General features: G+C 43.4%; 2 non-coding genes and 8 pseudogenes across 2 annotated transcripts; all 10 read left to right on the top strand.

Moving 5' to 3' along the window:
• Nucleotides 1-342: 342 nt before the first annotated feature.
• Nucleotides 343-461, top strand: LOC125733922 (5S ribosomal RNA). Its single transcript, XR_007393254.1, has one exon. It is a non-coding gene; the product is annotated as a 5S ribosomal RNA (ribosomal RNA).
• A 1,078-nt stretch (nt 462-1,539) lies between these two features.
• LOC125731662 (5S ribosomal RNA) lies at nt 1,540-1,658 on the top strand. The gene has a single exon (XR_007391640.1). It is a non-coding gene; the product is annotated as a 5S ribosomal RNA (ribosomal RNA).
• A 1,079-nt stretch (nt 1,659-2,737) lies between these two features.
• Nucleotides 2,738-2,846, top strand: LOC125732023 (5S ribosomal RNA; annotated as a pseudogene).
• Nucleotides 2,847-3,923: 1,077 nt separating this feature from the next.
• Nucleotides 3,924-4,032, top strand: LOC125731929 (5S ribosomal RNA; annotated as a pseudogene).
• A 3,358-nt stretch (nt 4,033-7,390) lies between these two features.
• On the top strand, nt 7,391-7,499 carry LOC125732191 (5S ribosomal RNA; annotated as a pseudogene).
• A 1,081-nt stretch (nt 7,500-8,580) lies between these two features.
• LOC125732193 (5S ribosomal RNA) lies at nt 8,581-8,689 on the top strand (annotated as a pseudogene).
• A 1,079-nt stretch (nt 8,690-9,768) lies between these two features.
• LOC125732194 (5S ribosomal RNA) lies at nt 9,769-9,877 on the top strand (annotated as a pseudogene).
• A 1,079-nt stretch (nt 9,878-10,956) lies between these two features.
• Nucleotides 10,957-11,065, top strand: LOC125732195 (5S ribosomal RNA; annotated as a pseudogene).
• Nucleotides 11,066-12,144: 1,079 nt separating this feature from the next.
• On the top strand, nt 12,145-12,253 carry LOC125732196 (5S ribosomal RNA; annotated as a pseudogene).
• Nucleotides 12,254-13,332: 1,079 nt separating this feature from the next.
• On the top strand, nt 13,333-13,441 carry LOC125732298 (5S ribosomal RNA; annotated as a pseudogene).
• Nucleotides 13,442-13,858: the final 417 nt, after the last annotated feature.

Raw genomic sequence — 13,858 nt, forward strand, 5'->3', positions numbered from 1 at the left:
TTAGCGGAGTTGATAACAGAGGGTCGTTAAGAGAAGCCTACATGCAGTAGGCAAATGAGTAATGTTTGCTGGCGGGGGACGTGCGGCGATTAACCTGTGCGGTAGTGAAAAGGAGTTAAAAAGAAGGAAGTGTGCGGATGCGGAAAGAATGGAATAATTGTGGTAGGCTGCCGGCTGAGTAGTTTGGTGAATGTTTGGTGTGGGTCCGGCGCTGCCGATTGGATGCTGGGGCTGCAGTGTGAGTCAGATAAAAAAAAAAAAAACCGGAGTAGGATCCAATGGGACTAACTGGCATGTATAGACGCGTGTAATGCAAAAGGGCTGTTTTTGGTAGCATCTGTCGCTTACGGCCATACCACCCTGAACACGCCCGATCTCGTCTGATCTCGGAAGCTAAGCAGGCTAGGGTCTGGTTAGTACTTGGATGGGAGACCACCTGGGAATACCAGGTGCTGTAAGCTTTTCTCACTTTTACTTTATACAGGGGGCGCTCCACTTCACGATTAATTTAAATCTATCACTCCCCTTCCATTTTACTATTTTATATATATATATTTTTTTTCTCTCATTCATAAAGGCAGCTTTTAGAAACCGTTTTACTCTAAATACTTCCTGGTAATTCTAGGTGCTGTAAGCTGTTCGTGCCTTTATTCCACCAGGGCGCGATCTTCTCACAAACTTGAAGACTGTCACTCCCCATTCACGTTTTACAACTTATTGTTAATGATAAAGAGACAGCTTTTTACACACAGTTTTAAACAAAGTACTGATATTATTCCTCTTCAACTGACCGCTTTGTTTTCTATGCAAAAACCACTTCGCCACAGAAGACTCGATATTATTGGCATAGCAAGTTCTGCTCTTCTCCTTTCAAAACTTGCTAAAAGCTGTATTTAAAAGAACAGATTGGCCGGGGTAATTCACACCCTTCAATGCCAGCTTAATGTTTAGGTTAGTGGGAATCACAGAGGAATTAGGGATGGAAACTTCTTTGCTGGTGGTAGAAGCGGTCTGGTGAATTTTTAGAGAGAAGAGGCCGTCGATGTTTGAATGTAGAAAATTGTTCTGGCTGCAGCCTGCAGTATGGACTTGTTGGTGTGTGTAGCTCCCAGTGTTCTGACAGCGCGACGTTTTGGGGAAGCATGTGATTCAGCAGCTACCAGTGGGTTTCGTGCGGCGGAGATTTTGTGGCTGTTAGCGGAGTTGATAACAGAGGGTCGTTAAGAGAAGCCTACATGCAGTAGGCAAAGGAGTAATGTTTGCTGGCGGGGGACGTGCGGCGATTAACCTGTGCGGTAGTGAAAAGGAGTTAAAAAGAAGGAAGTGTGCGGATGCGGAAAGAATGGAATAATTGTGGTAGGCTGCCGGCTGAGTAGTTTGGTGAATGTTTGGTGTGGGTCCGGCGCTGCCGATTGGATGGTGGGGCTGCAGTGTGAGTCAGATAAAAAAAAAAAAAAGAACATTAGTAGGATCCAATGGGACTAACTGGCATGTATAGACGCGTGTAATGCAAAAGGGCTGTTTTTGGTAGCATCTTTCGCTTACGGCCATACCACCCTGAACACGCCCGATCTCGTCTGATCTCGGAAGCTAAGCAGGGTAGGGTCTGGTTAGTACTTGGATGGGAGACCACCTGGGAATACCAGGTGCTGTAAGCATTTCTCACTTTTACTTTATACAGGGGGCGCTCCACTTCACGATTAATTTAAATCTATCACTCCCCTTCCATTTTACTATTTTATATATATATATTTTTTTTCTCTCATTCATAAAGGCAGCTTTTAGAAACCGTTTTACTCTAAATACTTCCTGGTAATTCTAGGTGCTGTAAGCTGTTCGTGCCTTTATTCCACCAGGGCGCGATCTTCTCACAAACTTGAAGACTGTCACTCCCCATTCACGTTTTACAACTTATTGTTAATGATAAAGAGACAGCTTTTTACACACAGTTTTAAACAAAGTACTGATATTATTCCTCTTCAACTGACCGCTTTGTTTTCTATGCAAAAACCACTTCGCCACAGAAGACTCGATATTATTGGCATAGCAAGTTCTGCTCTTCTCCTTTCAAAACTTGCTAAAAGCTGTATTTAAAAGAACAGATTGGCCGGGGTAATTCACACCCTTCAATGCCAGCTTAATGTTTAGGTTAGTGGGAATCACAGAGGAATTAGGGATGGAAACTTCTTTGCTGGTGGTAGAAGCGGTCTGGTGAATTTTTAGAGAGAAGAGGCCGTCGATGTTTGAATGTAGAAAATTGTTCTGGCTGCAGCCTGCAGTATGGACTTGTTGGTGTGTGTAGCTCCCAGTGTTCTGACAGCGCGACGTTTTGGGGAAGCATGTGATTCAGCAGCTACCAGTGGGCTTCGTGCGGCGGAGATTTTGAGGCTGTTAGCTGAGTTGATAGCAGAGGGTCGTTAAGAGAAGCCTGCATGCGGTAGGCAAAGGAGTAATGTTTGCCGGCGGGGGACGTGCGGCGATTAACCTGTGAGGTAGTGAAAAGGACTTAAAGAGAAGGAAGCGTGCGGATGCGGAAAGAATGGAATAATTGTGGTAGGCTGCCGGCTGAGTAGTTTGGTGAATGTTTGTTGTGGGTCCGGCGCTGCCGATTGGATGGTGGTGCTGCAGTGTGAGTCAGATAAAAAAAAAAAAAAAAAAACAGGAGTAGGATCCAATGGGACTAACTGGCATGTATAGACGCGTGTAATGCAAAGGGCTGTTTTTGATAGCGTCTCTCGCTTACGGCCATACCACCCTGAACATGCCTGATCTCGGAAGCTAAGCAGGGTTGGGTCTGGTTAGTATTTGGATGGGAAACCACCTGGGAGTACCAGGTGCTGTAAGCTTTTCTCACTTTTACTTTATACAGGGGGCACTCCACTTCACGATTAATTTAAATCTATCACTCCCCTTCCGTTTTACTATTTTATATATATATATATTTTTCTCTCATTCATAAAGGCAGCTTTTACACACCGTTTTACTCTAAATACTGCCTGGTAATTCTAGCTGCTGTAAGCTGTTCGTGCCTTTATTCCACCAGGGCGCGATCTTCTCACAAACTTGAAGACTGTCACTCCCCATTCACGTTTTACAACTTATTGTTAATGATAAAGAGACAGCTTTTTACACATAGTTTTAAACAAAGTACTGATATAATTCCTCTTCAACTCACCGCTTTGTTTTCTATGCAAAAACCACTTCGCCACAGAAGACTCGATATTATTGGTATAGCAAGTTCTGCTCTTCTCCTTTCAAAACTTGCCAAAAGCTGTATTTAAAAGAACAGATTGGCCGGGGTAATTCACACCCTTCAATGCCAGCTTAATGTTTAGGTTAGTGGGAATCACAGAGGAATTAGGGATGGAAACTTCTTTGCTGGTGGTAGAAGCGGTCTGGTGAATTTTTAGAGAGAAGAGGCCGTCGATGTTTGAATGTAGAAAATTGTTCTGGCTGCAGCCTGCAGTATGGACTTGTTGGTGTGTGTAGCTCCCAGTGTTCTGACAGCGCGACGTTTTGGGGAAGCATGTGATTCAGCAGCTACCAGTGGGCTTCGTGCGGCGGAGATTTTGTGGCTGTTAGTGGAGTTGATAACAGAAGGTCATTAAGAGAAGCCTGCATGCGGTAGGCAAAGGAGTAATGTTTGCCGGCGGGGGACGTGCGGCGATTAACCTGTGTGGTAGTGAAAAGGACTTAAAGAGAAGGAAGTGTGCGGATGCGGAAAGAATGGAATAATTGTGGTAGGCTGCCGGCTGAGTAGTTTGGTGAATGTTTGGTGTGGGTCCGGCGCTGCCGATTGGATGGTGGTGCTGCAGTGTGAGTCAGATAAAAAAAAAAAAAAAACCAGGAGTAGGATCCAATGGGACTAACTGGCATGTATAGACGCGTGTAATGCAAAAGGGCTGTTTTTGGTAGCTTCTCTCGCTTATGGCCATACCACCCTGAACACGCCCGATCTCGGAAGCCAAGCAGTGTAGGGTCTGGTTAGTACTTGGATGGGAGACCTCCTGGGAATACCAGGTGCTGTAAGCTTTTCTCACTTTTACTTTATACAGGGGGCGCTCCACTTCACGATTAATTTAAATCTATCACTCCCCTTCCATTTTACTATTTTATATATATATATATATAAGAACATAAGAACATAAGAACATAAGAACTATACAAACGAGAGGAGGCCATTCGGCCCATCAAGCTCGCTTGGGGAGAACTAAACTAATAGCTCAGAGTCGTTAAAATCTTATCTAGCTCTGATTTAAAGGAACCCAAGGATTCAGCTTGCACTACATTATCAGGAAGGCTATTCCATACTCTACACGCTGCGTAAAGAAGTGCTTCCTTAAATCCAGCTTGAAATGTTCTCCCGCTAATTTCCACCTATGGCCACGAGTTCGTGTATTTAAACTAATGCTGAAGTAACTATTTGGTTGAACAGCATCCAAACCTGTTAGAATCTTATATACCTGGATCATGTCCCCCCTCAATCTCCTTTGCTTGAGACTGAACAGATTTAGCTCAAGTAACCGTTCCTCGTATGACATTCCTCTAAGACCAGGAATCATTTTTGTGGCCCTACGCTGCACCTTTTCTAAGGCCACAATGTCCTTTTTAAGATATGGTGACCAAACCTGCACACAATATTCTAGGTGAGGTCTCACCAAGGAATTGTATAATCTTAGCATTACCTCCCTTGACTTAAACTCCACACACCTGGAGATATACCCCAACATCCTATTGGCCTTTTTTATTGCTTCCCCACACTGGCGAGAATGGGACATGGAAGCATCAACATACACACCAAGGTCTTTCTCATGATCAGCTACCTTTATTTCAGTGACACACATGAAATACCTGTACTTTATATTTCTGCTCCCTAGATGGAGTACCTTACATTTATCGACGTTAAATTTCATCTGCCAGGTATCGGCCCAGTCACTAATTAAATCAAGATCCCGCTGTAGCTGCTGAGCCACTAATTCAGTATCTGCTACACCACCCACCTTGGTGTCATCTGCAAATTTCACCAGTTTACTGTATATATTGGTATCCATATCATTTATGTAAATTAGGAACAATAGTGGTCCTAAAATCGAACCCTGCGGTACCCCACTATGAACGCAAGCCCACTGTGACATTGTGCCTCTTATAACTACTCGCTGTTTCCTATCTGTTAACCAGTTATCAATCCAGGTCGCTACGGTACCTAAAATACCAGTCGCTTTGAGTTTAAGTAGGAGCCTCTTGTGGGGGACAACATCAAAAGCCTTTTGGAAATCTAAGTAGATGACATCATAGGCCTTCTTATCATCAACTTCCTGAGTAGCTTCCTCAAAAAACTCCAACAGATTTGTTAAACAGGATCTACCTCTCCTAAATCCATGCTGGCTATCCCGCAAAATGTTATTGGAGTCCAGGTAATCTATCATTTTCTCTTTGATTAAAGCCTCCATAACTTTACCAGTTATACAAGTTAGACTGATTGGCCTATAGTTAGACAAATTATTTCTATCCCCTTTTTTGAAAATAGGCGTTATGAAGGCGTGCTTCCAATCAGAAGGTACCACACCTTCAGATAAGGATTTTTGAAACAGTAAAGTTAAGGGTCGGCAAATAATATCCCTCATCTCTTTTAACACTATAGGTAAGATGCCATCAGGGCCCTGTGATTTATTTATTTTGAGCTTAGCTAGGCTTTGCAAAACATCTGCTTCAGTTATATATACATTAGCTATAGACAATGCTGGATAGGTAATAACTGGTAAATTACTAAGGTCCTCAACAGTGAATACCCGTGCAAAACTATCATTGAACTCATTTGCTATATCAATGTCGTTTACTATTATAAGACCCTTACTATCCTGCAGATTAGTAATTTCAGGTTTTAGAGCTCTTTTAGAGTTAAAATACTGGAAGAAACTTTTAACGTCATCCTTAGCTTCCAATGCAACCATCCTTTCGACATTTCTTTTAGCTCGTCTAATATCATTTTTTAACTTAGCCTGTAGACTTAGATATTCCTGCTTAATTCTGTCATCATCAGTTATTTTCCATTGCTGGAACAAAGCCCTTTTCCTCCTTACTTTATGCTTTATTTCCCTAGTAAACCACCTAGGTTGCAATTTCCTAGATTTATTCTTGCTGGAAACAGGTATGAAGTCCTCTTGCACTTGCAATAATGTGCTTTTAAAAAATTCCCAGGCCTCTTCAACAGTTTTGTTATTTAACTCCATCCAGTTCACAGTTTCTAGTTTTAGTCTCATACACTTAAAGTCAGCCTTCCTAACATTATATATTTTTGATTTGGACTTAGCTCTTCGAACACTAAACTTAACCTCAAATTTGACCATGTTATGATCGCTACTGTCAAGTGGTTCTAAAACGTCTAATTTACCAAAATTATTATATATTTTCTCTCTTTCATAAAGGCAGCTTTTAGAAACAGTTTTACTCTAAATACTGCCTGGTAATTCTAGCTGCTGTAAGCTGTTCGTGCCATTATTCCACCAGGGCGCGATCTTCTCACAAACTTGAAGACTGTCACTCCCCATTCACGTTTTACAACTTATTGTTAATGATAAAGAGACAGCTTTTTACACACAGTTTTAAACAAAGTACTGATATAATTCCTCTTCAACTCACCACTTTGTTTTCTATGCAAAAACCACTTCACCACAGAAGACTCGATATTATTGGCATAGCAAGGTCTGCTCTTCTCCTCCTTTCAAAACTCGCTAAAAGCTGTATTTAAAAGAGCAGGTTGGCCGGGGTAATTCACACCCTTCAATGCCAGATTAATGTTTAGGTTAGTGGGAATCACAGAGGAATTAGGGATGGAAACTTCTTTGCTGGTGGTAGAAGCGGTCTGGTGAATTTTTAGAGAGAAGAGGCCGTCGATGTTTGAATGTAGAAAATTGTTCTGGCTGCAGCCTGCAGTATGGACTTGTTGGTGTGTGTAGCTCCCAGTGTTCTGACAGCGCGACGTTTTGGGGAAGCATGTGATTCAGCAGCTACCAGTGGGCTTCGTGCGGCGGAGATTTTGTGGCTGTTAGCTGAGTTGATAGCAGAGGGTCGTTAAGAGAAGCCTGCATGCGGTAGGCAAAGGAGTAATGTTTGCCGGCGGGGGACGTGCGGCGATTAACCTGTGAGGTAGTGAAAAGGACTTAAAGAGAAGGAAGCGTGCGGATGCGGAAAGAATGGAATAATTGTGGTAGGCTGCCGGCTGAGTAGTTTGGTGAATGTTTGTTGTGGGTCCGGCGCTGCCGATTGGATGGTGGTGCTGCAGTGTGAGTCAGATAAAAAAAAAAAAAAAACCAGGAGTAGGAGCCAATGGGAGTAACTGGCATGTATAGACGCGTGTAATGCAAAAGGGCTGTTTTGGGTAGCGTCTCTCGCTTACGGCCATACCACCCTGAACACGCCTGATCTTGGAAGCTAAGCAGAGTATGGTCTGGTTAGTACTTGGAAGGGAGACCACCTGGGAATACCAGGTGCTGTAAGCTTTTCTCACTTTTACTTTATACAGGGGGCGCTCCACTTCACGATTAATTTAAATCTATCACTCCCCTTCCATTTTACTATTTTATTTATATATATATATATTCTCTCTTTCATAAAGGCAGCTTTTAGAAACCGTTTTACTCTAAATACTGCCTGGTAATTCTAGGTGCTGTAAGCTGTTCGTGCCTTTATTCCACCAGGGCGCGATCTTCTCACAAACTTGAAGACTGTCACTCCCCATTCACGTTTTACAACTTATTGTTAATGATAAAGAGACAGCTTTTTAAACACAGTTTTAAACAAAGTACTGATATAATTCCTCTTCAACTCACCACTTTGTTTTCTATGCAAAAACCACTTCACCACAGAAGACTCGATATTATTGGCATAGCAAGGTCTGCTCTTCTCCTCCTTTCAAAACTCGCTAAAAGCTGTATTTAAAAGAGCAGGTTGGCCGGGGTAATTCACACCCTTCAATGCCAGATTAATGTTTAGGTTAGTGGGAATCACAGAGGAATTAGGGATGGAAACTTCTTTGCTGGTGGTAGAAGCGGTCTGGTGAATTTTTAGAGAGAAGAGGCCGTCGATGTTTGAATGTAGAAAATTGTTCTGGCTGCAGCCTGCAGTATGGACTTGTTGGTGTGTGTAGCTCCCAGTGTTCTGACAGCGCGACGTTTTGGGGAAGCATGTGATTCAGCAGCTACCAGTGGGCTTCGTGCGGCGGAGATTTTGTGGCTGTTAGCTGAGTTGATAGCAGAGGGTCGTTAAGAGAAGCCTGCATGCAGTAGGCAAAGGAGTAATGTTTGCCGGCGGGGGACGTGCGGCGATTAACCTGTGAGGTAGTGAAAAGGACTTAAAGAGAAGGAAGCGTGCGGATGCGGAAAGAATGGAATAATTGTGGTAGGCTGCCGGCTGAGTAGTTTGGTGAATGTTTGTTGTGGGTCCGGCGCTGCCGATTGGATGGTGGTGCTGCAGTGTGAGTCAGATAAAAAAAAAAAAAAAACCAGGAGTAGGAGCCAATGGGAGTAACTGGCATGTATAGACGCGTGTAATGCAAAAGGGCTGTTTTGGGTAGCGTCTCTCGCTTACGGCCATACCACCCTGAACACGCCTGATCTTGGAAGCTAAGCAGAGTATGGTCTGGTTAGTACTTGGAAGGGAGACCACCTGGGAATACCAGGTGCTGTAAGCTTTTCTCACTTTTACTTTATACAGGGGGCGCTCCACTTCACGATTAATTTAAATCTATCACTCCCCTTCCATTTTACTATTTTATTTATATATATATATTCTCTCTTTCATAAAGGCAGCTTTTAGAAACCGTTTTACTCTAAATACTGCCTGGTAATTCTAGGTGCTGTAAGCTGTTCGTGCCTTTATTCCACCAGGGCGCGATCTTCTCACAAACTTGAAGACTGTCACTCCCCATTCACGTTTTACAACTTATTGTTAATGATAAAGAGACAGCTTTTTAAACACAGTTTTAAACAAAGTACTGATATAATTCCTCTTCAACTCACCGCTTTGTTTTCTATGCAAAAACCACTTCACCACAGAAAACTCGATATTATTGGCATAGCAAGGTCTGCTCTTCTCCTCCTTTCAAAACTTGCTATAAGCTGTATTTAAAAGAGCAGGTTGGCCGGGGTAATTCACACCCTTCAATGCCAGCTTAATGTTTAGGTTAGTGGGAATCACAGAGGAATTAGGGATGGAAACTTCTTTGCTGGTGGTAGAAGCGGTCTGGTGAATTTTTAGAGAGAAGAGGCCGTCAATGTTTGAATGTAGAAAATTGTTCTGGCTGCAGCCTGCAGTATGGACTTGTTGGCGTGTGTAGCTCCCAGTGTTCTGACAGCGTGACGTTTTGGGGAAGCATGTGATTCAGCAGCTACCAGTGGGCTTCGTGCGGCGGAAATTTTGTGGCTGTTAGCGGAGTTGATAACAGAGGATCGTTAAGAGAAGCCTGCATGCGGTAGGCAAAGGAGTAATGTTTGCGGGCGGGGGACGTGCGGCGATTAACCTGTGAGGTAGTGAAAAGGACTTAAAGAGAAGGAAGTGTGTGGATGCGGAAAGAATGGAATAATTGTGGTAGGCTGCCGGCTGAGTAGTTTGGTGAATGTTTGGTGTGGGTCCGACGCCTCCGATTGGATGGTGGTGCTGCAGTGTGAGTCAGATAAAAAAAAAAAAAAAACCAGGAGTAGGAGCCAATGGGACTAACTGGCATGTATAGACGCGTGTAATGCAAAAGGGCTGTTTTGGGTAGCGTCTTTCGCTTACGGCCATACCACCCTGAACACGCCTGATCTTGGAAGCTAAGCAGAGTATGGTCTGGTTAGTACTTGGAAGGGAGACCACCTGGGAATACCAGGTGCTGTAAGCTTTTCTCACTTTTACTTTATACAGGGGGCGCTCCACTTCACGATTAATTTAAATCTATCACTCCCCTTCCATTTTTCTATTTTATTTATATATATATATTCTCTCTTTCATAAAGGCAGCTTTTAGAAACCGTTTTACTCTAAATACTGCCTGGTAATTCTAGGTGCTGTAAGCTGTTCGTGCCTTTATTCCACCAGGGCGCGATCTTCTCACAAACTTGAAGACTGTCACTCCCCATTCACGTTTTACAACTTATTGTTAATGATAAAGAGACAGCTTTTTAAACACAGTTTTAAACAAAGTACTGATATAATTCCTCTTCAACTCACCACTTTGTTTTCTATGCAAAAACCACTTCACCACAGAAGACTCGATATTATTGGCATAGCAAGGTCTGCTCTTCTCCTCCTTTCAAAACTCGCTAAAAGCTGTATTTAAAAGAGCAGGTTGGCCGGGGTAATTCACACCCTTCAATGCCAGATTAATGTTTAGGTTAGTGGGAATCACAGAGGAATTAGGGATGGAAACTTCTTTGCTGGTGGTAGAAGCGGTCTGGTGAATTTTTAGAGAGAAGAGGCCGTCGATGTTTGAATGTAGAAAATTGTTCTGGCTGCAGCCTGCAGTATGGACTTGTTGGTGTGTGTAGCTCCCAGTGTTCTGACAGCGCGACGTTTTGGGGAAGCATGTGATTCAGCAGCTACCAGTGGGCTTCGTGCGGCGGAGATTTTGTGGCTGTTAGCTGAGTTGATAGCAGAGGGTCGTTAAGAGAAGCCTGCATGCAGTAGGCAAAGGAGTAATGTTTGCCGGCGGGGGACGTGCGGCGATTAACCTGTGAGGTAGTGAAAAGGACTTAAAGAGAAGGAAGCGTGCGGATGCGGAAAGAATGGAATAATTGTGGTAGGCTGCCGGCTGAGTAGTTTGGTGAATGTTTGTTGTGGGTCCGGCGCTGCCGATTGGATGGTGGTGCTGCAGTGTGAGTCAGATAAAAAAAAAAAAAAAACCAGGAGTAGGAGCCAATGGGAGTAACTGGCATGTATAGACGCGTGTAATGCAAAAGGGCTGTTTTGGGTAGCGTCTCTCGCTTACGGCCATACCACCCTGAACACGCCTGATCTTGGAAGCTAAGCAGAGTATGGTCTGGTTAGTACTTGGAAGGGAGACCACCTGGGAATACCAGGTGCTGTAAGCTTTTCTCACTTTTACTTTATACAGGGGGCGCTCCACTTCACGATTAATTTAAATCTATCACTCCCCTTCCATTTTACTATTTTATTTATATATATATATTCTCTCTTTCATAAAGGCAGCTTTTAGAAACCGTTTTACTCTAAATACTGCCTGGTAATTCTAGGTGCTGTAAGCTGTTCGTGCCTTTATTCCACCAGGGCGCGATCTTCTCACAAACTTGAAGACTGTCACTCCCCATTCACGTTTTACAACTTATTGTTAATGATAAAGAGACAGCTTTTTAAACACAGTTTTAAACAAAGTACTGATATAATTCCTCTTCAACTCACCGCTTTGTTTTCTATGCAAAAACCACTTCACCACAGAAAACTCGATATTATTGGCATAGCAAGGTCTGCTCTTCTCCTCCTTTCAAAACTTGCTATAAGCTGTATTTAAAAGAGCAGGTTGGCCGGGGTAATTCACACCCTTCAATGCCAGCTTAATGTTTAGGTTAGTGGGAATCACAGAGGAATTAGGGATGGAAACTTCTTTGCTGGTGGTAGAAGCGGTCTGGTGAATTTTTAGAGAGAAGAGGCCGTCAATGTTTGAATGTAGAAAATTGTTCTGGCTGCAGCCTGCAGTATGGACTTGTTGGCGTGTGTAGCTCCCAGTGTTCTGACAGCGTGACGTTTTGGGGAAGCATGTGATTCAGCAGCTACCAGTGGGCTTCGTGCGGCGGAAATTTTGTGGCTGTTAGCGGAGTTGATAACAGAGGATCGTTAAGAGAAGCCTGCATGCGGTAGGCAAAGGAGTAATGTTTGCGGGCGGGGGACGTGCGGCGATTAACCTGTGAGGTAGTGAAAAGGACTTAAAGAGAAGGAAGTGTGTGGATGCGGAAAGAATGGAATAATTGTGGTAGGCTGCCGGCTGAGTAGTTTGGTGAATGTTTGGTGTGGGTCCGACGCCTCCGATTGGATGGTGGTGCTGCAGTGTGAGTCAGATAAAAAAAAAAAAAAAACCAGGAGTAGGAGCCAATGGGACTAACTGGCATGTATAGACGCGTGTAATGCAAAAGGGCTGTTTTGGGTAGCGTCTCTCGCTTACGGCCATACCACCCTGAACACGCCTGATCTTGGAAGCTAAGCAGAGTATGGTCTGGTTAGTACTTGGAAGGGAGACCACCTGGGAATACCAGGTGCTGTAAGCTTTTCTCACTTTTACTTTATACAGGGGGCGCTCCACTTCACGATTAATTTAAATCTATCACTCCCCTTCCATTTTACTATTTTATTTATATATATATATTCTCTCTTTCATAAAGGCAGCTTTTAGAAACCGTTTTACTCTAAATACTGCCTGGTAATTCTAGCTGCTGTAAGCTGTTCGTGCCTTTATTCCACCAGGGCGCGATCTTCTCACAAACTTGAAGACTGTCACTCCCCATTCACGTTTTACAACTTATTGTTAATGATAAAGAGACAGCTTTTTAAACACAGTTTTAAACAAAGTACTGATATAATTCCTCTTCAACTCACCGCTTTGTTTTCTATGCAAAAACCACTTCACCACAGAAAACTCGATATTATTGGCATAGCAAGGTCTGCTCTTCTCCTCCTTTCAAAACTTGCTATAAGCTGTATTTAAAAGAGCAGGTTGGCCGGGGTAATTCACACCCTTCAATGCCAGCTTAATGTTTAGGTTAGTGGGAATCACAGAGGAATTAGGGATGGAAACTTCTTTGCTGGTGGTAGAAGCGGTCTGGTGAATTTTTAGAGAGAAGTGGCCGTCAATGTTTGAATGTAGAAAATTGTTCTGGCTGCAGCCTGCAGTATGGACTTGTTGGCGTGTGTAGCTCCCAGTGTTCTGACAGCGTGACGTTTTGGGGAAGCATGTGATTCAGCAGCTACCAGTGGGCTTCGTGCGGCGGAAATTTTGTGGCTGTTAGCGGAGTTGATAACAGAGGGTCGTTAAGAGAAGCCTGCATGCGGTAGGCAAAGGAGTAATGTTTGCGGGCGGGGGACGTGCGGCGATTAACCTGTGAGGTAGTGAAAAGGACTTAAAGAGAAGGAAGTGTGTGGATGCGGAAAGAATGGAATAATTGTGGTAGGCTGCCGGCTGAGTAGTTTGGTGAATGTTTGGTGTGGGTCCGACGCTGCCGATTGGATGGTGGTGCTGCAGTGTGAGTCAGATAAAAAAAAAAAAAAAAACAGAAGTAGGATCCAATGGGACTAACTGGCATGTATAGACGCGTGTAATGCAAAAGGGCTGTTTTGGGTAGTGTCTCTCGCTTACGGCCATACCACCCTGAACATGCCTGATCTTGAAAGCTAAGCAGAGTATGGTCTGGTTAGTACTTGGAAGGGAGACCACCTGGGAATACCAGGTGCTGTAAGCTTTTCTCACTTTTACTTTATACAGGGGGCGATCCACTTCACGATTAATTTAAATCTATCACTCCCCTTCCATTTTACTATTTTATATATATATATATATATATATATATTCTCTCTTTCATAAAGGCAGTTTTTAGAAACCGTTTTACTCTAAATACTGCCTGGTAATTCTAGGTGCTGTAAGCTGTTCGTGCCTTTATTCCACCAGGGCGCGATCTTCTCACAAACTTGAAGACTGTCACTCCCCATTCACGTTTTACAACTTATTGTTAATAATAAAGAGACAGCTTTTTACACACAGTTTTAAACAAAGTACTGATATAATTCCTCTTCAACTCACCACTTTGTTTTCTATGCAAAAACCACTTCACCACAGAAGACTCGATATTATTGGCATAGCAAGGTCTGCTCTTCTCCTC

This window comes from Brienomyrus brachyistius, chromosome 2, assembly GCF_023856365.1.
Source record: "Brienomyrus brachyistius isolate T26 chromosome 2, BBRACH_0.4, whole genome shotgun sequence".
Classification (NCBI taxonomy): Eukaryota; Metazoa; Chordata; class Actinopteri; order Osteoglossiformes; family Mormyridae; genus Brienomyrus; species Brienomyrus brachyistius.